The sequence below is a fragment of the Eulemur rufifrons genome, chromosome 18 (genome assembly GCF_041146395.1).
Source record: "Eulemur rufifrons isolate Redbay chromosome 18, OSU_ERuf_1, whole genome shotgun sequence".
In the NCBI taxonomy this organism is placed as follows: domain Eukaryota; kingdom Metazoa; phylum Chordata; class Mammalia; order Primates; family Lemuridae; genus Eulemur; species Eulemur rufifrons.
The window spans coordinates 21,993,350-22,018,284 of NC_091000.1; positions in this window are offsets into that span (position 1 = coordinate 21,993,350).

Here is a 24,935-nt window from a genome sequence, read left to right on the forward strand (position 1 = left end):
ATTCTGCCTTCACATTTATTTTATGTAAAATATTTTGTATAAAATATTTAAATTACTCAATAATTTTTAAACAATTAAAACTATTCTTAAAACCTATTTCCCATAGCCAGAGAATGCATTAAATGCAATCATTGGAAGGCTCAGTCTCCTGTCTGGAGTAGTAGGAAGGGCACTGGCTTTAGAACTGACAACATGGGCTCAAACATCATCTCTGCCACACTCTGCCTCTGTCACTTGGAGAGCATCACTTTACCTTTCTGAACCTCAATGGCCTTAACTGTAAATGGTAATAATAATAGCTATTTAGTATTTTAAAATACTACATAGTTTAAAAAAAAAAAGCTGTGATTTTTTTTTTTATTATTCTTCAAATCTACCTTCCTCAATCTCAGAATAATTTAAAAATTTTGGACTAATGCTACTGTTCTTTTTTGAGACAGAGTCTCGCTCTGTTGCCCGGGCTAGAGTGCTGTGGCGTCAGCCTAGCTCACAGCAACCTCAAACTCCTGGGCTTAAGCGATCCTCCTCAGCGTCCCGAGTAGCTGGGACTACAGGCATGCGCCACCATGCCCAGCTAATTTTTTCTATATATAGTTTTAGTTGTCCAGATAATTTCTTTCTATTTTTAGTAGAGATGGGGTCTCACTCTTGCTCAGGCTGGTCTTGAACTCCTGAGCTCAAACGATCCTCCCGCTTCAGCAGGTGTTACTTTTAAGATTTAGATACAACATGTGACAAAAAACTAGGTAAACAATGACCATGAAAATGGTTTAACTTTTTTTCCTGGAAGATGAAGTTGTCATGCAGGACAACTTTGGTTATTATATCAGGCTCCATGTGAAAATTTTGCCAGAACTGCTGACTGGGGTCTTGGGAGTCATAAGATCTATATTCAAATCTTAGCTGTAACACTTGATGACCATTTTACTTTGGGGAAGTCATCTGATCTCCGCGTTTCCCTTTCTGCTAAATGAGGGGTTAGCTTGAAATAATCTCCAAGGCTTCTTCAAACACTCTCAGTTTTATTCTAGTTCAGAAACAGCCCAAATGCTCAAAAAATATTCTGGAATTGACAGTACATGAGTAATCAGATTCTTAAGTGAACAAAATGAGTCATTTTTGGATATTTACACTAAACATTTAACGATCATTTTATTCCTCTCAAAATGCATATTTATTTTTAGTTTAGGCATTGAGGTGTAGATTTAAGTGTTGTTGTTATGAAGGTTCTGGCCATTTTTATAAAAGAATGATACTCTTGGGGGATTAAAAATTCTAAGATGCAAAAAAGCCTGGGAGATGTAAATTATATTTTAGTGAACCAACTGATTTTGCAATTGTCAAATGCATTTATATTCACATTCACAATAGATTTCATTAGAGATTCGTAGCATATTTTTACCATATGATTAAAATCTTTATAATGTTTGAAGACATCTCTCCTAAAGGAACAAATATAATAGAAACAGATGTAGAAATTAAATAAAATAAGATATGTGATTTTTTAAATTATAAAGTATTATCTAAATATAAAGTAGTATTAAAATTAGATATAGAGTTACTGGAAGTGTGTAAATTGTTTCTAGATATTTAAAAAAAAGAGTGGCCAATTTGACATCATACTTTTGTTTTATTCCTGTTACATTTTTTAATAATTCCCGTTATATTTAATAATAGTTCTCAAGTTAGAATTCCATACTTCACAGCTGCTGATTTTACTAACGTGTTTATCCAGGCAAAGCTGACTGATTGTTGTGGTGCAAGGTGTTGTAGATTTTCTAGAAGACCTCTTGGTGAAGTGTTAATACTCTATGTAGGATAATAAAGTCCCTGAGCTAGCAAGAGTGTAACAGGATAGAAGTGGAGATTGTACTTGTACTGTAAGAATAATGGACTGTGAATTTGGAAGGATTGCACTAGGGGACAAAAGGAATAGCACTGTCAATGACAGACACCAAGTCTGCCAAAGAAAAGGCCCTCTTCAGCCATGTCGAGACAGAGGGTGGCTGAGTCAGTGTGAGAACCTGCAATCCATAGATTTATGAGCTTGCCCCCTCAGGCTGTAGACTGTCCATAGTAACACCCCATTCTCTCCAGCTGAGTCTGTAAAGGACCTCTCAAGGACTCTCAGTCACCCCTAGCACCTCTTTTGTGGAGACCTTAGTCTTGACAGTACCAAGAAGAAAAATCAGCATCCTGGTCTGGAGTAGGTTTGGGGTCGTTCTATTATGATGATGGAAAACATAACATGGGTACAACTAATTGTTTCTTATCATGAGTGTGTAAATTATTTTTAATGCTCAGTAAATCAGTGAATGTACCAGTCTAATAAATATGAGTCTTAAAAATTATGCATAACTTACAAAAGAAAAATAAGACAAATAAAATATAACAACAATAGACTGAATAAAGAGCACATTTTATGGAGGAGATATTCTTTTTTTTTTTTTTTTTTTGAGACAGAGTCTCGCTTTGTTGCCCAGGCTAGAGTGAGTGCCGTGGCGTCAGCCTAGCTCACAGCAACCTCAAACTCCTGGGCTTAAGGGATCCTACTGCCTCAGCCTCCCAGGTAGATGAGACTACAGGCATGCGCCACCATGCCCAGCTAATTTTTATATATATATATATATATTTTAGTTGGCCAGATAATTTCTTTCTCTTTTTAGTAGAGACGGTGTCTCGCTCTTGCTCAGGCTGGTCTTGAACTCCTGACCTCAGTCGATCCACCCGCCTCGGCCTCCCAGAGTGCTAGAATTACAGGCGTGAGCCACTGCACCTGGCCTGGAGGAGATATTCTATTTCAAAAATTATTATTTTGAACCCCTCTCCAGGTTACTTGTATAGCAAATCTATTTTACTTCATCTCTCAATAATCAAACTCCTTGTTCTCACACTTTCTGGACCACCATTCCAGGCTTTGCTGAAGATGCATTTTGGGCATGAGGGAAGCAGCTTTTACACTGTGTGCATGGCTGAAGAGTTAGGATCTGGGGGATGATGAGAGGAAAGTTGTCCTTGGTAAATTATATTATTTTTTCTGCAATTCTGCTGGCATCCTTATGTGCCCCATGTCAGCCTGCTCCCTATACACAAAGGGCAGATTTAGATTCAATGAGGCAATAGAAAAATCAGCATTAGAATACAGATTACCCAGAGTTACATTCAATTGCTTGGTTCACTGAGCCATGGTGCTTCTGAGGTGGTTCTGAATCTGTCCTAGTGTCTTACAGGTATTTCAGCCATCTGCCAACCAAACCTATAAAGGGGATTTATGTGGACATAACCTTACACTCTCTGAACTTTCATTTTTTAAACGGATGATTTTTAAATAGCATAAAAAAATCTACTACATATATACTTACCAATACCCTATAAAAGTAAACCTCATGATAAAGAAAAAAATGGATAGGTAAGATATTGCACTTACATAACTTGAAAGTTTATAGTCTGATTTTTATTAAGAGCAGTGTCTGATGTTCTTCTGCCCATGCAAATTTTTTTTTTAATGCGTCTGCATTGGGAGTCAGAGATTATCTTTATGTTGATAGAAGAGGCTTTTATTAGCAAAATTATTACTAGAATGACTACCTTTCTATTACCTTAAGTCTGGGCTTGATATTCAAATTCTTTCCAAATAAACAAATTTCCAGATGGAAATGACTCTTCCCCCTGTTTTCAGTAACATACAACCTTGACAATTTGTGCAGGACTAAATGCTGTTTACGGGCACTCTGTTTTCTGTCGGTCAATGCCATCGACTTTAGAAAATATCTGAAAACAGAGATCTTAGTTCATTGCAGCTTTTTTTCCAATTTTCCCACGAAGTTCTCCTTCTTTATTTCATTAAAACCAATTAGGCATATTGCACTGGCAGAGATTAATACTGCTAAATGTCAATGATGTGTCTGCTTTGAAAAAACTATTGAGCTGAAGAGTAAATAGCAATACAATAAAGATGCCCTGACATCTTGCTTGCAGGAAAGAAGAGAGCTGTGAGAGACGGCATGAAGACTGAAGAAGAAGGTAATAATGGCTGATCACTAAATTGATTTCAGTGGTTTACGTTCATAGAAAACTCAACTGAATATGCATGCAGAAAGCAAAGCAAACCAAAAAGGAAAGAGGCAAGGTCGTGTGGCTGGTGAGTACAGTCTTTGACATAAGTGGATGCTCTTGGCAATGCTTTCAAGAATGTGTTGAAAATGAAATAATGACCTTTCCTCTTCTTTACCACTCAAAATGCCATTAATTAGCAGCATCCTTGAAAAGCCTCGTTATCCTCCAGGCATATGGACTGTGTTGTTCTTCTCTAAAATTTAGTTTCTATAAGAAATTTCTCACTATGCAGCAAAACATCAGATATAACAAAAATACTTTCCTAACTGGAAACTAAGAGGACTGGCTAGATTAAGGGATCAGCAAACTATGACCACTGGACCAAATCTGGCCCATCGCCTGTTTTTTGTAAGGCCTTTGTGCTAAAAATGATTGTTAAACATTTTGGTGGGTGTTTATGGCAGCTTTATTTATAATTACCAAAACTTGGAAGCAACCAAGAGGTTTTTGAATAGGTGAATGGATAAACAAACTTATTTTTTTACATTTTTAAATAGTTGAAAAAACAAAGGTAAAATTCTGTGATGTGTAGAAATTACATGAAACTCAAATATTAGTGTCTGTTAGTAAATGTGGACACTGGGAACACAGCCATGCCTACTTGTTTCTGAATTGTCCGCAGCGGCTTTCGCACTGCAACAGCAGAGTTGAGTGATTGCTGCAGAAACCATGTAGATGGACCTCAAAGCCTAAGATTGTTACTATCGGGCCCTTTACAGAAAGAGTTTGAGGACCTTTGGGATAGACAATGATCTAAGAATAAGTTTGAGGCTTGAAGTTTAATGTTGAATCGGGGTTTTTTTTTTTCTTTCTGTATTCACCGATTATCAAACCATAAGGAGAGGAAGCAAAGCAGGTGAGGGGACAAAAGGATAGTAAGTTGCCAAAGTTGAGTCTTATTTAAGAATTTAAAAATACCCTTAATACTAGGGTTCTTCAGAGAAATGGAATATCTATCTTTCTATAAATAGATACATAAAGTATCTATCTAGTTAGAGAGAGATTTATGTCAAGGAATTGGCTTATGTGATTGTGGGGAGGGGCAACATACAATTTGCAGGACAGGCTAGCAGCCTAGACGTTCTGACAACAGTCGATGTTGCAACCTTGTGTCTCAAGACAGTCTAGAGGGGAATTCCTTCCTCTTCCTTCCTCTTTGGGAGACCTCAGTCTTTTCTCTTAGGCCTTCAGATGATTGGTTGAGGCCCAGTCACGATACGGAGGGTGATTTGCTTTACTCAAAGTCTACTAATGAAAATGTTAATGACATCTAAAAAGTACTTTCACAGCAACATCCAGACTAGTGTTTGACCAGAAAACTAAGCACTGTGGACTAGCAGTGATGACATATAAAATTAACTATCACATTCTAGAATACTGTCAATGAGGTCAGTAAGGGTATTTATCAGGGACACTGGTGAATAGCATTTCTATTCAAGTAGAGATTAATTCAATTGCTCTGCCTCATTTTCAAAGTTGGGAAAATGGAAACAAATTGTTTGAAGAAGGAAGAAAATTTGGAAATGAATTTTAATTCATAATTTAGACCAATGAATCAATCCATAATTTTGTACATATAGAGCACAAATAAGAGCTTGGGAAACATTTCTCCTTTGATTTTTCAGGACTACGTAAACATTATTCCAAATTACCTTCCTTCATGTCCTTTCCACACATATAAAATGAGATTAGATACAAAAGTTATTGTGATGTCTTAGTCTGCTAAGGCTTCCATGACAAACCACAGACTGGGCGGCTTAAAGAACAAAAAATTATTTTCCCATGGTTCTGAAGACTAGAAGTCCAAGACCAAGGTGTTGGCAGAGTTGGCTTCTTTTGAGAACTTTCTTCTTGCCTGGCAGGTGGCTGCCTTCTCTCTGTGTCCTCACATGGTCACCCCCAACTTGGTTTGTGTGTTGTTTGTATCCTAATCTCCTCTTTTCATAAGGACACCAGTGTGTACAGCTCCATAAATTATAAGAAACAAACACACTCTTGGCAAGAAATTATTACCAAAATTCCAGAATCCCCCACTGTATCCTCTCCTGATGACTACGCTCCCACCTCTTCCCAAAATGAACCCACTATCCTGTCCTGTTTGCTTTTAAATTGCATATAAATATTTTATTTTATATCTGGCTTCATTCACTCAACATAATGTTTATAAGATTCTTCCTTCTTGTATGCATGACAGTAGTTAGTTCCTTTATATTACTGTAGAATATTTGTTATGCGAATACACTGTAATTTATTCATCCTGTTTTCCAGTCATTGGCTACTATAAATTATACTGATATGAATATTTGTATAAATCTCTCTAAAACACTTATAAACTGTAACTCAGTATGTCAACATTACCTTTTGTTAAAGAAAAGAATAAGGAGAAACACCTTTTCTCACAGGGCTTAGCTTAGAAAATACCGTTTTTATTTGTCTTATTTACAAAGTTTTTTTAACTTGTTTGTTTTGTTTTTGATACATATATGCCAGGCATTGTGCTAAAAGCAATTGTAGGTACATTAACAAGCACCTTACAAACTTTTTGGAAGGATGTTGGAGGTCAGTGGTTTGCAACGTGCAGTCCCTGGACCCGCAGCTCTGTGCCAGCATCAACTGCGAACTTGTCAGAAATGCAAATTCTCATAGTGCTAAATCATAAACTAGAGGGGTGGGACCCAGAAATCTGTGATTTAACAAGCCCTCCAGGTGATTCTGATGTGTGCTAAAGTTTGAGAACCACTCTAGCGAGAGAAGGTGAGAAGGCAAAATATTGAAACACAATGTGTAGTTTCTTTTATAGAAGCCAGGGCGGGTCAATGGTAGGGCCACTCAAATCAGCAAAGGGCAATTAAGGAAGACCTCCCAGAGGAAACAGTTTGTCACCAATTTTTAATAAAGACAGAAGCCTTCTTTTGGATGACATTAGCATTTTTTATCATTAGTAGGAACAACATTTACCTGCTGGTTTTTAATTTCTTTCAGGCTTGTCTCAAAATCTGTCACCACCTGTTAGGCAAAGGTCACCTATATCGCAGCATATATTATACAGATGGGCAGGAAAGGAGCAACCTCAGATTCAGCACTTTTATAGTGATATTCTTGGTAATACCAAGACTACTCAAACTCCAAACCATCTCTGCTGGGTCTGTGATTCATGTCAGGTCTTGTCTTCTTGCCTGCTTAGATATGAGACATAGTCTGATGTCTTCTTAGCAAAACTTTGTAGCATGATGGATAACAGTACATGAAGAAGAGATGCCTGGATTCATATCCCTACCTTTTGTTTCTTAATTGTGTGCCTTTGAATAGATTTCTTAACCTCACCATCTCAGTTTTCTCCTGTGTAAAATGGGAATAATAAGATGCAATCATAGTGTTGGAATAAGGATCAAAGGAAGCAGTACTCAGAAAACACTCAGACTCCTGTTTGGGCCATTAAAAGGACTCAATAATTAATAGATTTTTCTCAGTAGAATTCGTAGTCCTATTTCTTTATTAATATTGTTCCATTACAAAAACATTCCAGTATGACAATTCACTTTAAATAAGTGGGTTGCATTTTTGATTACCAGTGACTTCAATAGATGAACTGTTTTATTATCTTATTGTGATATATTCTATTCTACAATATGAAATACATTGTATTTATTATATGGACCTTTATATTCACATATAATATATAGTTTCAGACCCAAAGTGCAAATAAATATTTCCATTATTAAGTATTGTAAACTTAGGATCTTCTTTGGAAATGTTCATTTACCTAGACCTAGTTATGGGTTTCACTGAAAGATAATCAGCATCAATACTTAAATACATATAAATCAATACATTTAAAGGGTTTTTTCTAGACTTTCTAGATAAAGGTTCTTATAAACACTGAGAAGGGAGTAGATATAATTTTCTTTTGGATTATCTGAGGTTTAGAAATTATGATTTTTTTTCCTATTTTTAATCTCCTCAGGGCCTTTTTAAGACCTAAGGCAGCTCTAGGAGCTTTATTTCTCTCCTAGCTCCTGAATTCTAATTATTATTCTTCCTTCTTTAAAAACTTATTTTTAAATTGTTTTTAAAAAACTGCTACTGTTGGCCGGGCAAGGTGGCTCACGCCTGTAATCCTAGCACTTTGGGAGGCCGAGGCGGGTGGATCGTTTGAACTCAGGAGTTCGAGACCAACCTGAGCAAGAGTAAGACCCCGTCTCTACTAAAAATAGAAAGAAATTAGTTGGACAACTAAAAATATATAGAAAAAAAATTAGCCAGGCATGGTGGTGTATGCCTGTAGTCCCAGCTACTCGGGAGGCTGAGACAGGAGGATCTCTTTTGCCCAGGAGTTTGAAGTTGCTGTGAGCTAGGCTGACGCCATGGCACTCTAGCCTGGGCAACAGAGTGAGACTCTTGTCTCAAAATAAATAAATAAATAAATAAATAAAAACTGCTACTGTTTATTCCTTGGGGATCCATTTCTTTGATGATTGACTGTAGGGTGGAACACAAATTTCCCAACAACAAAGACTATTTAATACCTTATAAAAGATATCTATAGACATTTTTCATTTAAATAATTTTTACTTTTTTGTTTACTATAGTTGACTCTAAATCAGCATCATCAGGTAGAGAAACAGAGAAATAATTATTGACCTCAGGTATGCAGTTATTACATCTCTTGTGAAATAAATAGTAGTATTCTTGTATGTAAATGTAAGGCATAAGCATTTAGGAGTTATTCAGAGGTGCATGACAAGAAGTAATTTTTACATTTGAGACATGAATTTTACTGGAAGCTTGAAAGTCTTACAAATGGAAAACCCAATTGAGAGGCAGTGACTTCTCTAATTCCAGGCCTTCTTTGCTGGATCTTTGATATATGCCAGATTTTGTCTTCTTCGCTATTTAGACCTGAGAAAAATAGTGAAACTCAGTATAAAAGCATTATCATATGATGGATAAATAGCACAGCTTCTGAAGACATATACCTGAGCTTACATATTAGCTTTTTGCTTCCTTTAAGAAAAATCATTTATTGTTGGTTTATATAAATTGTTTCAGCCATACTTGTTGGCTTCCTCTAGATGGCCCCATGCTTGGGCAGCACAAAGCAACTCTAGATATTTCTCATGTAGTTAAAGCAGTTCTGACACTCACATACCCATAAAAGGTCAATTGGAGAAAAGGTCTCACATTCCCAGCTGAATATAACATTCTCTCTGAATTGGATCGTATCCTTGATCCTGAACCAAAAGATATGTGGTCAGATGATATGATATGCAGATGGATGTACACATCACACATCACAGCTCTAACCTGGAAATTTGAGTTGAGGTAAACCATCCGAAACACATAGTGTTGGAAAGATGATCGTAAGGAAAATTTGAGGTCCCATTATTAACATAAGGAAGAGAAAGAGTGGCTGCAGGGCAGCAAATAGAGGTTCACATCAAGATCAAAGAGCATCTCAGATTGTGAATGTGTCCAGTGGACAGTGAGCATCCACCCTGCAGCCTAGCTCTGTGGCCTCTGCTCCTCTCCAAGCAGGCAGTGTTTCCTATTACATGATAGAAACTTTTTCCTGGTAGAATATGACCACGAGAAGAAAGCCAAATACCTGTGCTAGGCAGGATGTAAAGAAAAAGCAAAAAGGACCAAGAAAGCAAACAAGTTAACTCATTTGGATATAAAGATCTCAGAATTTTTTTGTTACAAAGAACAAGAGTGAATTCTACTATCTTCTTTTATTTCTATAGCTGGAAGCATTTTCTTTCCTAACCCTCCCTTAAAATCAAAGGGTCTATAGGCAACTTCTGAGTAAAAGTAGTTAGGACAAATACCTCAAGGCCACCTTTCTTTAGAGAGCATCTGCCTTTCCAAAATTATTTGAAGATGGTCAAAACCTCAGTCGAACTTTGTCCAAATAGAATGGTTATACTAACCCTAAGATTCCATGCTAGTGGATTTCATTTTATTTTACTTTTAGGTTGTGCAACAAAACATCCCTCAAATAGTGGCGTTCTATCTAACCCCTAGGTTAGACTCTATCCAAGCTTTCTACAACAGCTTCCCAAATTACTACCCAAGAATCCACCTCCCCAATCTACTCTTCAGAATACTACTAAAATAATCTTTACAAAAATTCAAATGTGTGTCCAGTAAAATAAAAAAAAAAAAAAAAATCCTTAGTTTGGTTGCCAAGACCACTTCATGCTATTTTTTTAAGTTCCTTTTTAATGTATCATGCACCCTAAGTTTCATCAACAACCTGGTTTCTATTTCCTCAACCTGCCTTACACTTTTATGCCTCCACAAATCTCCACATTTCCTTAGTTTGAAGCAATCCTTCTCTTTCTCTACTTCATTTGTTCCTTCATAACTAGTTAACCAGTGATCAACTACTTGAGGTGATTTATTAGAATCCCCTAGTTCACTTCCTACTTCTATTATAGATGGTGTGTGTTAATACATGGCATTAAAGTAGTGTCAAAGTCAGCCTTCCCACCAGAGGGAGCTTATCTCTATAAGCTGGATAACTGGAGAGCAGATAGGAGGCACACGTTTGGGAATCAGAATTATGTTCACATTGTAACTTTGCTACGAATTAGTTGTATGACCTAAGGTAAATCAACTGAAACATTCAGTTTCCCCATCTGCTCAAGGGCATAGCTCAGTGGCTTCTGGATGGCTCATACAATTTGCAGTTAGCTCCTTTCAAATCTCCTCTACTAAATCCACAGAGTACAAATTTAGCATCATGCAAACACCTTAAAAATACTATAGGACAATTTTTCTTTTGTAGGGAAGGCACAATGATCTAAAGGAGAAGAAAGAGTTAATATTCTAAATGAATATTAGCAATGGATGTAGTGTTGAAGACTTCTTTTTCAGGAATTGGCTGTGGGAAATAAACTTGTAAGAAATCATGCCTATCCCAACCCCCGCATTCCAATGTAAGAGCCTTGAGTGAAGGGGCCAGTGAAAAGCTGTCTTGCTCTGAAGATGGCTGCCCTGGTTTGGTGTAAGCACTGGAAGGAGTACCAGTAGAGGCTAGGTTCCCAATCAGGAATAGGATACATTATTATTTTTCAGATGATAAAGAATCAAACTTATCCCCCTGTACAGGAAAGGTTTATCTGGGCCAACACTGTTTAAATCTATTATGCCACTGTAATTATTGGTAGCATCCCTTTCACTTTTACATGCGTCTGGGTTTCAGTGATAAATTATATGGTTACCCAACAAACTTTACAACTCCCCACTTAAGAATAAGCCAAGCTAAACAAAAAAGCTGTGGTCTATTGATGATTTTCAATGTCTTTTTCAGCCAAGATGCTGCTGGTTTCTCTTAGTATATCTAACAATGGATGAGCTGAATGTTGGAGCTCTCCAAGTATTATTCCTGGACATTCTTTGCTCCAACAGGTAAACTCTCTCCTTAGGTAATGTCTTTCAGTTCCACTGCTTAAATACTACCTATAAACAAAATTTCCCAAATGTTCATATCTAGGCCCCACATCAAATAACTAAATACTTTCTTGTCATGTCCACTTGGATATACAATATACATTTTTCTTACTAAATATGTCTAAAACCAGCTCTTTTTTTCTTAACACCCCAGTCTTTTTTCTATTGTACTATTCAAATCCCTGTAAAGTGTTCTACCATCCACCCAGTAGCTTATGCCAAAAATCTAGGAATAAACCTTAGTTTTGCCCTTTCCCTCATCTATTCATATCCTTTAAAAGTATCAATTAACCTACAATAATACACCCTAAATTATTCACTTGCCTTCATATCCATCATCATCACATAGTCTTATTACCTAGAGCACTGGCTTCTAAGTCCTGCCTCCCAACACACAAAATTCATTCTTCTTAATGATTCTTTTTTTTTTTTTTAATACCAGATCATGTTACACTGCTGATTTGAATGTTCCCTAAACTCCTTTTCATTTCCTATAGGATCCTGTCCTTTCTACTTCTCTGACCCCATCTTGCACATTTACTCAACATAGTCAAGACACACTGTCTCCCATCTCTTCCTTTAACACGCTGAACTCTTTCTGCTCCAACTTTGCTCCTACTGTTGCTTAGAATGTCTCTTCTCTTTTCAGGGCTCATTGCTTCTCATCTTTTAAGTCTGAACTCAAGAATCACCTCTTTAAGGAAGTTTTCCCTGACCACTTTATCCTTCCCCAGTTGATATGCTTGCAATCTGTCTACCCCCAATGAGAATGTGATCACAAAGGAACTATTGCATATCTATATTCATTGCTATGTCGCTAACACACAGCTCAGTGCCTGGCTCAGAGAAAGAGTCCAGTAAAATTTTAAATACTTAATGAACATGTTTGATTCATTGAAGTAACTTAAATAAAAGAGAATAGCAAAAAATATTGCTTCCTTTCCACAGACTACATGAGTGGATTTATTTGGGGAGGGCAGCAAAAAGAAACACATTTGTACTCTGCCCTTTTAGTACCAGAATAGGAGACAAGACCTTAATAATATGACCTTATATTTTCCAATAATTTTGAAAGGACCAAGTGGTAACATAAGCATTTCTTGTGACTTGAAAACAATGAAACCAAATGTAAATGAATAAGGTATTAAATTTCAAGCCAGTATGTGTGGTGTGCAAACTTTAAAAAGTGGTATTGTTTGAATAAACATATCACTAGATCAGCAGATAGATAGCAAAGCAATATTTCTCAAACAATTAAAGAAAGGCATTCAGGATAAGATTTACTTGCCTAAGCAGGTTTTTAATGAAAATAAATTTGGTTTGTTTTGGGAGCAGATGCTTTTTAGAAGACTTCTTTATTACATTTAAAAACACTTATTTAATTCTATTTTTATCCCTTTTTCCACAGAACTCAGTGTCACTAATTTTACAAACAATTCTGCCCACCACATTACTTTTTCTAAGTTATGTAAATCTCACAGTTAGGAGGAATTGGGAATTGTATATGTCCCTAGGTATTTTTGTAATAGGAGTGTTCTATTTTATGATTTAGGGTACAAATAATTATTCCTGATCAGTTCCCAGAACATAATTATTATCAAAGTCCCCAACTGTATGTAAAAGCAGGTTTAGTCTAAGAGTTTGTTCTGTCCTTTGCATTGGCTCTAACCACTTTTCATTTAGAAATCTAAGTATCTCCTGTCTTATTTAGACATGTCTTCAGCTTAAAGCATCTATTTTTACCTGGGTCTATCTCCATTCACTGCCTATAGCAATGTTAGGCTGGTTGCTGATCCAAACTGAGCATTGCATGTATAAAGCATACCAATTGAGGGGGCAGTTTTGCTAAAGTTGCAGTCTCAGGTGCTGGGGTGGCTTTCACCAGTGGTAGAGCCTTAGAAGGTAAACAGACTCTCTTTCTGTATTAGGCTCAACAAAGGGAACTTCAGCCATATTGGCCAGAGACAGGCTAAAACAATTTTGATTTTCTTACCTAGTCACATCTACAAGGTGTTAGGTCTCTCCAGGATGGCCAAAAATGGACCTATCCTGGATCCAATACAAGGTGGTAGAGATTCCAGTTTTAGTAGAACACTACCATTGGCAACGTGTTCCTTCTCAGGAGGGTTGGATCAAGGACTTGGTGGTACTTGAGTCTCTTCAACTGAATGCATGCTTGGCAAATAGGTGAATTTTGGCTCAAGACGTGATTTATCTCAGAATGAGATTTGTCTGTTAGGACATGAAACCTGTCCAGTAGAGAGTAATACAGTAACTTGTATTAATACATCCTCTGCCTAGCTGGGGCCTAGAACAACTAACTTGATAGGACTTAGACCCAAACGCCACAATACTTAGTGATTGTCTTTTTTTTTTAGTTTACAACTTCGGTCCTTTCCAAGAATCCAAATCAAACCCAAGGAGGATGGGTCACTTAATCACATATATTCCTTCATTTTTAACTCAGTTCTAGAATAAGACAAATGGTTCTCTTCAGTTTTTGCTCTTCCCTGATCTGGACCTTAATGTATGGCCACTCTACTCCATGACAAATGATCTCTCAATTGCTACATTTAAAAAGAAGGGTCTCTAAAGAAATTGAAATATTGAAGAAAAACCAAACTGAACTCCTAGAAATGAAGAATTCACTCAGAGAGCTACAAAACACTGTGGAAAGTCTCAAGAGCAGGGTAGATCAAACAGAGGAAAGAATCTCAGAGATTGAAGATAACTCTTTCCAACTAAATAAGTCAGTCACAGAGATAGATCAAAGAAGTAAGAGAAATGATCAGAGTCTTCAAGAAATGTGGGATTATGTGAAGAAACCTAACTTGAGAGTTATTGGCATTCCTGAGGGTGAAAAAGATAATAAGCAAGGGTTGGACAAGCTATTTGAAGACATAATCGAGGAAAATTTTCCAGGCCTTGCCAATACTCTAGACATACAGATTCAAGAAGCTCAAAGGACCCCTGGGAGATTCATAGCAAATAGGAAAACACCACGCCACATAGTCATCAGGCTGACCAAAATATCCACTAAAGAGTCCCTTCTCTGAGCTGTAAGGAGAAAGAAACAAGTAACTTACAAAGGAAAACCCATCAGAATTACGCCAGATTTCTCAGCTGAAACCTTACAAGCAAGAAGAGGTTGGGGCCCCATTTTCACGCTTCTGAAATAGAATAATGCCCAGCCTAGAATCTTGTACCCAGCTAAGCTAAGTTTTCTATATGAAGGAGAAATTAAGACATTCTCAGATAAACAAAGGTTGAGGGAATTCACCAAGACAAGACCAGCCCTCCAAGAAGTACTCAAAAGAGAGTTACACACGGATCAGCACAAGAAAGATCCATGAATGTAAAACTACTCAAGAGCTAAAGATCAAATTCCAGATACCACAATGGCTCAGGAGAGAAAACATCGCAATGAAGTTCTACCCAACAAACTGAACAAAAAACCATCTCACTTATCAGTTTTCTCAATAAATGTGAATGGCTTGAATTCCCCACTGAAGAGACATAGACTGGCCCAATGGATAAAAAAACACAAACCAAGTATCTGCTGTCTTCAAGAAACTCACCTAACCTGCAAAGATGCATTTAGACTGAAAATAAAAGGATGGAAATCGATATTTCAAGCAAACGTTTGGTAACCAAAAGAAAGCTGATGTGGCAGTCTTAATTTCCAATAACTTAGCTTTCAAACCAACAAAAGTAATAAAAGACAAAGATGGTTATTACATACTGGTTAAAGGCACAATTCAACAAGAAGTCATGACTATACTCAATATATATGCACCCAACCTAGGTGCACCTAGATTCATAAGGCAAACCCCACTAGATCTGAACCAAATGATAGATAACAATACTGTAATAGCTGGAGACTTTAACACCCCACTGACAGTACAGGACAGATCCTCTAAACAGAAAATAAACAAAGACATAATGGACCTAAATAAAATGCTAGAACAAATGGGCATGGCTGACATCTATAGGACATTCTACCCAAGAAACAGAATATACATTCTTCTCATCAGCTCACGGGACATTCTCTAAGATTGATCATGTCCTAGGACATAAAGCATGTCTTAAAAAAATTCAAAAAAAATAGAAATCATACCATGCATCTTCTCAGATCGCAGCGGAATAAAAGTAACAATGAACACAAGCAGAAACCCTCACTCTTACTCAAAGTCATGGAAGCTAAATAACTTTCTTCTGAATAATTATACTATAAAGGAAGAAATCAAGATGAAAATCAAAAGTTTCTTTGAATTAAATGACAATGGAGATACAACTTATCAAAATCTATGGGACGCAGCTAAAGCAGTCCTGAGAGGAAAATTCATATCCATAAATGCCTATATCAAAAAGACAGAAAACCTGCAAATAGACAACCTAATGAATAGACTCAAAGAGCTGAAGAAAGAAGAACAGAACAACCCCAAACCCAGCAGAAGGCGAGAAATTACTAAGATCAAATCAGAATTAAATGAAAAGGACAACAAAGAAACTATAAGGCAAATTAATAAAACAAAAAGTTGGTTCTTTGAAAAGATAAACAAAATAGACACACCTCTGGCTAGACTAACCAAAAGCACAAAAGTAAAATCTCTAATAACCTCCATTAGGAACATGAAAGGAGAAATCACAACCGATGCCACAGAGATACAAGATATCATCTATGAATTCTACAAAAATCTTTTTGTACACAAACTGGAGAATGTGGAGGAAATGGACAAATTTTTAGAGACACATAGTCTTCCCAGGCTCAACCAGGAAGAAATAGAGTACCTGAACAGACTAATATCAAGAACTGAAATTGAAACAGCAATAAAAAAACCTTCCCAAAAAGAAAAGCCCTGGTCCAGATGGGTTCACACCTGAATTTTACCATACATACAAAGAATTGGTGCCCCTCCTACATAAACTATTCTCCAATATTGAGAAGGATGGAATTCTCCCCAACACATTCTACCAAGCCAATAGAACATTGATACCAAAACCTGGAAAGGATGCAACAAAAATAGAGCACTACAGACCAATTTCTCTCATCAATATAGATGCAAAAATTTTCAATAAAATACTAGCAAATCAAATCCAAGTACTTATCAAAAAAATAATCCACCACGACCAAATGGGCTTCATCCCAGAGATGCAGGGGTGGTTCAACATACGTAAATCTATAAATGTAATTCACCACATAAATAGAAGCAAAAGCAAAAACCATATGATCCTCTCATTAGATGCAGAAAAAGCATTTGAGAAAATTCAACACCCTTTTATGATAAAAACGCTTAACAAAATAGGCGTAAATGGAACCTACCTAAAAATGATATGAGCCATATATGACAAACCCACAGCCCACATCATTCTGAATGGGGAAAAATTGAAAGCACTCCCACTTAGAACTGGAACCAGACAGAGCTGCCCACTGTCCCCATTACTTTTCAACATAGTTTTGGAAGTCCTTGCGAGAGCTATCAGACAAGAAAGCAAAATCAAGGGAATCCAAATACGGAATGAAGAGATCAAACTCTCACTCTTTGCTGATGATATGATGTTATATCTGGAAAACCCCCAGGATTCAACCATGAGACTCCTGGAATTGATTAACGAATATAGCAAAGTCTCAGGCTACAAAATTAATATACACAAATCAGAGACATTTATATATGCCAATAACAGTCAATCAGAAAACCAAATTAAAGACTCAATACCCTTCAAAATAGCAACAAAGAAAATAAAATATCTAGGTATATACCTAACTAAAGAGGTAAAGGACCTCTATAAGGAAAACTATGAAACACTGAGAAAAGAAATAGCAGAACTTGCAAATAGATGGAAAACTATACCAGGCTCGTGGATGGGAAGAATCAACATTGTTAAAATGTCTATACTACCCAAAGTCATTTACAGGTTCAATGCAATCCCTATTAAACTACCAACATCATTCTTCACAGACGTAGAGAAAATAATTATACACTTTGTATGGAATCAGAGAAGACCCCATATAGCAAAAGCAATTTTAAGCAATAAAAACAAAATGGGAGGTATTAATTTGCCAGACCTCAAACTATACTACAAGGCCGTGGTTCTTAAAACAGCCTGGTACTGGCACAAGTACAGGGACACAGACCAGTGGAACACAACAGAAAATCCAAATATAGAACCATCCTCATATAGACACCTAATTTTTGACAAATCAGGAAAGAATATACTCTGGGGACAAGAATCCCTATTCAATAAATGGTGCTGGGAGAATTGGTTAGTCACATGTAGAAGACTGAAACAGGACCCACAGCTTTCACCTCTCACAAAAATCAAATCACGGTGGATAACAGACTTAAACCTTAGGCGTGATACAATCAGAATTCTAGAAGAAAATGTAGGAAAGACTCTTACAGACATTGGCCTAGGCAAAGAATTTATGAAGAAGACCCCTAAGGCAATCACAGCAGCAACAAAAATAAATGAATGGGACATGATTAAATTAAAAAGCTTCTGCACAGCCAAAGAAACAGTCAGGAGAATAAACAGACCACCTACAGAATGGGAAAAAATTTTTGCATACTACACATCAGATAAAGGACTGATAACAAGAATCTATTTAGAACTCAGGAAAATCAGCAAGAAAAAATCAAACAACCCTATCAAAAAGTGGGCAAATGACATGAATAGAAACTTCTCAAAAGAAGATATAAGAATGGCTAACAAACATAGGAAAAAATGCTCAACATCCCTAATCATCAGAGAAATGTAAATCAAAACCACAGTGAGATATCACTTAACCCCAGTGAGAATGGCCTTTATCAAAAAATCCCAAAACAACACATGTTGGCGTGGATGTGGAGAGACAGGAACACTCATACACTGCTGGTGGGACTGCAAACTAGTGCAACCCTTGTGGAAAGCATTATGGAGGTATCTCAAACAGATTCAAGTAGACCTGCCATTTGATCCAGCAATCCCATTATTGGCCATATACCCAAAGGAAAAAAGGTCATTCTGTAACAAAGACACATGTACCTGAATGTTTATAGCAGCACAATTCACAATAGCAAAGATGTGGACACAACCCAAATGCCCATCAATACATGATTGGATTAGTAAGCTGTGGTATATGTATACCATGGAATATTACTCAGCTATAAGAAATAATGAAGATACGACATCTCTGTGGTTCTCCTAGAGAGAGTTGGAGCCCATTATATTAAGTGAAGTATCCCAAGAATGGAAAAACAAGCATCACATGTACTCACCAGAAAATTAGTTTCCCTGATCATCACCTAAATACACATCTGGGAACGATACGAATCGGATATCAGACTGAGTTGGGGGGTAGGGGGGAGGAGATGAGTGTATGCCTACATAATGAGTGCATTTCGCAGCGTTTGGGGAATGGTCATGTTGGAAGGTGCTGACTCGGGAAGGGGGGGGTGGGGAAGGGACGGATAGGTGCAACGCACACTGTCTGGGGAATGTTCACGCCTGGAGCTTTGACTTGGGGGGACGGGCGGTACATGGGCAGCGTATGTGACCTGAAATTCTGTATCCCCCATAATAATAAGATGAAATAAAAATAAAATAAAATAAAAAAAAATAAAAAAAAATAAAAAAAATTAAAAAGAAGGGTCAGATGCATCTTGGTTTCTTCTCTTCCAGTGATGCAAGTCACTGCCCATTCTCTGCCATGGCCAGCTCTGTGTACTAATAGGGAAAATGACTTTGGCAAATCCACTACAAACAGAAAAATTAAAGATTATCTTATATCCTTATTCTGGGAAAATAGAATATGCCCACTTATGTTTGAAAACTAGCCAGGCTTCTAACAAAATTCTTTGTAGGGCAAATATCAGTTTCTGCTAATTAAAACACAACACCATACATGATAAAATGTAACAACCATAAATGTTTATAGGCCTAATAAAAGAGCTTCAAAATATACAAATTAGAGTAAAATAAATATAGATAATGGTACGAAAATAGTAAAAGATTTTAACACTATTTCAGCACTCAGAGAACAACTCAAGACAGCATGGTATTGGTGTAAAGAAAGACAAATAGATCAATAGAACAGGATAGAAAGTCTAGAAAAAGACCCACATATGTATGGTAAATTGATTTTTGACCAAAAAAATCAGGAATTTCAATGGGTAAATAAAAATCTTCCCCAAAAATGGTGCTAAAACAATTGGATGTGCCGGGGCGGTGGGCAGCGGGGAGCAAGGAATAAATTGTAATGCTTATCTCACATCATAAACAAACAAAAAAACCTTAGGAGGAGTACAGACCTAAAGGTAAAAGCTAAACTATAAAAATTCTAGAATAAAACATAAAATAATATCTTTGTCCTTAGAGCAGATAATGATTTCTTCAACAGGGAGTGAAAAACATGAACAATAAAAGAAAACAGATTTATTGGGCTTTATCAATATTCAAATCTTTTGCTCTTTGAATGACAACATAGAGAAGACTAAAAGGCAAGCTATGTACTGGGACAAAATATTCCACAAACATATATCTGAGAAAGGATTTGTTTCTAGAATACTCAAAAATCTCTTACAATTCAACAATAGGAAGACAAATAAGTCTAGAATGACCTAAAGATTTGAGCACACACTTCAAAAAAGATACATTAATAGCCAACAAGTACATGAAAGAAGCACATCTTTATGCATCAGAAAAATGTAAATTAAAATTCCAAGAAGGAACCACTACACACGTTAGAATGGACAAAATTAAAAGGACACAAAAAAATCAAGTCCTGGCAAGGATATGGCCCAACCGGAATGCTTATACACCACTAATGGAAAAACTATGAAAAACTGTTTGGCATTTCCTTAAATGGTGAAATATGTATCTACTGGAAAAAACCAATGACCTCATTTTTAGATGTTTATTCAAGATAGATTTCTTAGATATTTATTCATGATAGATTTATTCAATCTATTCAAGATAGATATGTCTACAAAATGTCCCATACACAGATGATGAGGCAGCTTTGCAAGCAATAACCAAAAACTATAAATAACTCAATGGTCCTTCAACAGGCAAAACACATGTAGTATATCCAAACACTGAAATACCACTCAGAAATAAAAAGGATCAAGATGCTGATAATTGCAACAGTGATAGATCTAAAATTCACTATACTGAGAGAAGCCAGACACAAAATAGTATATACCATATGATTCCATATATACATAATTCTAGACAATGCAAGTATGTTTAGAATGACAAAAAGTTAATCAATTGTTGCCTTTAAACGTGGACAGAGGTAACAATGGCCAGCATGAAGACATGATCTAGCTTTGGAAATGGTGAGAATGTTCTGTATCTTGATGGTGCAGGTGGTTTCACAGGTGTATACACCAAAACTCTTCCAGTTCTACACTTTAAATGGGTGCTGATTATTGTACAAAAGTTATGCTTCAATAAAATTAATTAAAAGATAGTAATATTGGGATTTAAATTTTTTTAGCTTCTAGTTTTTTATTTCAGAATATTATGAGGGTACAAATGTTTTGGTTACATAAATTGCTTTTGAACTTCTTGAGACAAAGTAATAAGTGTGTCCATTTCCCAGATAGTGTACATTATGCCTGTTAGGTATGATTTCACACATCCTCATCTCCCCCCTCCCACCTGTTTTATTTCCATTGAGTTTTACTTCTTATTGTGCATGAGTGCTGTTTGCTTAGTTCCAATTTAATAGTGAGTACATGTAGTGTTTTTCTATTCTTGTAACACTTCACTTAGGAGAATGGTCTCCAGTTCCATTCAGATTGTTACAAAGGTATTAATTCTTTTTTTATGGCTGAGTAGTACTCCAGGGTATACATATACCACATTTAATTAATCCACTCATGAATTGACAGGCACTTCGGTTGATTCCACATCTTTGTGATTGTGAATTGTGCTGTAATAAACATTAGAGTGCAGGTGTCTTTTTGATAAAAGGGCTTTTTTTCCTTTGGGTAAATATCCGATAGTGGGATTGCTGGATCAAATGGTAGCTCTACTTTTAGTTCTTTGAGGAATCTGCATACTATTTTCCATAGAGGCTGTACTAGTTTGCAGTCTCACCAACAGTGTATAAGTGTTCCTTTCTCTCTGAATCCACACCAGCATCTATTGTTTTGGGACTTTTTTATAAAAGCCATTCTCACTGGGCTTAGGTGACATCTCATTGTGGTTTTGATTTGCATTTCCCTGATGATTAGTCTTGTTGAGCATTTTTTTCATATGTTTATTCACCATGTGTCTATTTTCTTTTGAAAATCTTCTGTTCATGTCTTTTGCCCATTATTTTTTTTATGGGGTTGTTTGATTTTTTTTCTTCCTGATTTCCTTTACTTCTTTGTAAATTCTGGTTATTAGCCCTTTATCATATGTATAGCATGCAAATAGATTCTCCTGCTGTGTAGGTTGTCTATTTGCTCTGCTGATTGTTTCCTTAGCTGTGCAGAAGCTTTTTAATTTAATCAATTCCTATTTATTTATGTTTGTTGTTGCTGTGATTGCCACTGGGGTCTTCATAAATTCTTTGCCTAGGCCAATATCAAGAAGAGTTTTTTCCATATTTTCTTCTAGAATTCTTATGGTTTCATGTCTTAGATTTAAGTCTGTGATCCATCTTGAATTAATTTTTCTGAGTGGTGAGAGATACGGATCCTGTTTCAATCTTCTACATATGGCTATCCAATTTTCCCATCACCACTTATGGAACAGGGATTCTTTTCTGCTGTATATTGCTGTCTACTTTGTCAAAGATCATATAGCAATATATGGATGGTTTTATATCTGGGTTCTCTGTTCTGTTCCATTGGTCTATGTCTTCTATTTTTGTGCCAATGTCATGCTGTTTTGGTTATTATAGCCTTGTCGTATAGCTTAAAGTCTGGTAAAGTGATATCTCCAGATTTGTTCCTTTTGCTTAAGGTTGCTTTGGCTATCTGGGCTCTTTTCTGGTTGCAAACAAAGTGTAGAATTATCTTTTCCAGCTCTGCGAAAAATGATACTGGTATTTTGATGAGGATTGGATTCAATGCAACCTTATTAGCTAGTATTTAATTTTTTCTCTCATTATGCATATGTAGCTTCATGATTCAAGCTCAGAGTTTTGCTGATGTGGCAGAACCACACTGGATGTCCTTATTCCCCCTGTCTCCATGAAACACCTACCTCTGCAACCTCCAGTGAGTAATCTGTGTGCCATGAAATGAATTCTCATACTTCCCTGAGAATACATGATTGCCATTACCCCAGGCTAATCTATTTTTGTTTTCATCGCTATGTACAAACCAATAAACAATTCAAGATTCCATGATAGAATGGGAAAGGAACTAAACTAACTTTAGTGGATATTGCCATTTTCCCACTTTACTTTCTATCCTTGTCAACCGCAGGCAGTTATTTCATATGCTCATAAGGTCTCCCTATGTCCCTTATTTCTCATTTTAAAAAAACAATAGTTTATATCCTATATTATAGTGTGCTTAAATAGTGTGCTTAGTTCATTTCTTGCCAGATCATTGAACTTGTAGGACATCATTTATGTGGTTGTTGGCTGTGTATGTATTTTTAGACTTGCCCTTTAAAGTAAAATGTTATAGCTGGTTTTCTTTCAACTGTCCATTTGTTTTATGATTTAAAAAATGCAAAAGGCAATCATTTCATTTAGTAATTTGAGCTAGGATTTAATCATGAAGCCATTCTTTCTTCCCTTTCACAGATAAATGAATCAATAGGATTTTTTCACACGGCTAAATAAGACAGAGACTACAAACCAGTTGGCAACTATTACCCTGGCAACACAACATTTTTGTACTTACACATTTATTGAATTTTCCACCAGATAGTTTTCAATGTAGCACATTGAAACATTTCTATTATTTTTCTTAGTTTTATTTATGTCACAGTTACATGTGTTTAAATTTAACTCTGTGTTTTTCCATAGGGAACTGAATTGCTCTTTTTGTTGATTATTAAAATTTGTTTTGAGGATTTCAAACCCACTTTTTGTTGTTATCCTTGAAACTTGTTTAAACAGTTCATCTGGGAAGGGATTTATTTTTTCTGATTACCTGATTTTGTAATAGTACTTAAAGTTAGAAATTGGGAAAATATAATTCCCAAATTTTGTGTTTCTCTGAATTCTTCTTTCCTCATATCTTGCTTTTAATTTTTAAGCTTAATTTCCACAGCTTTAGTTCTGATTTTGACTTTATTTTTTGCTTGACTTTATCTGTTTTTTCCTTTAAGCGCACTTTATCTCCAGCATAGTTTCTAGGTTTGGGCTGGGAGCTGTCCTAGTGTAGCAAAGGAAACAGGGCCTTGGACTCACAAAGAAGTGAGCATGGAGCCTAATTTCACTACTTCCTGGTTGTGACCATAAGTGGGCTATTTAATTATGCTGAAACTTACCCATTACATGGGACTCATCATAGTTAAACTGCAGTGTGGTTTTGAGACTAAGGAAAGGTCTGGACAGTAAATACTAGTTTTCTGTGCTCCATTCTTCCCAGCTACCAGGACCCTGACCTCCATCTTTGGCTTCTTCATTCACCCTTTGTCAGTGATTCCAAACGTCACCCTTCCTGATTTTTAGCTGACTTATACAAAATGCTTTTACTTTTTACATTGCAATTAACTTACTATTCTGCATTTACCTGTGCTAATCATTTTATTATCAACAAGGTGAGGTTGACCTTCATGAAGGTCACAGTCTCGATCCTATTTTTTTGTTATTTTCTTTTTTCAGATATAGTAATAAAATAGTTTATACTGAATTTCCAACATCTAATTGATACAGCAGAGTCACTATTCACTTTCTATTATATTTGTTCAAATGACAGAAAATGGAGTTAAAAATTGAGGGACTACTATTGATAATATTGATAGAGCAATTCTTCAAAAATATTACCTATATTCTATTTTATACATTGTGCTAGTTTTGAATTACTAATATTTTAAGTTTCATAAAGTCATTATTATTCTAGAAAATATAATATTTGGCAAAAATGTAATAAAAGAACCTGAAAATAAAGACTGTTCAGCTTTATGGGCAATATTCTCTATGATTTATCATAATTATTTGATTTAATGTGTGTTGTTTTTGTTAAATATATTCTGTTAATCTGCACTCTATTTCCTACTTTCATTGCAAATGTTTAATAGGCAAATTAGAGTTTAGACAAAAATTCAAAGGAAAAATATCAAAACACTTATTTAAACATACATTCCCATCCATGACATGGTATTCCTTAACTCATTATTTCTATAGTCACTACCTTAAAAAACACTAGCAGCACAAATTTAGGGATACATGAGCTACTAAATTTGTGAGACCTGATTTTCATAAG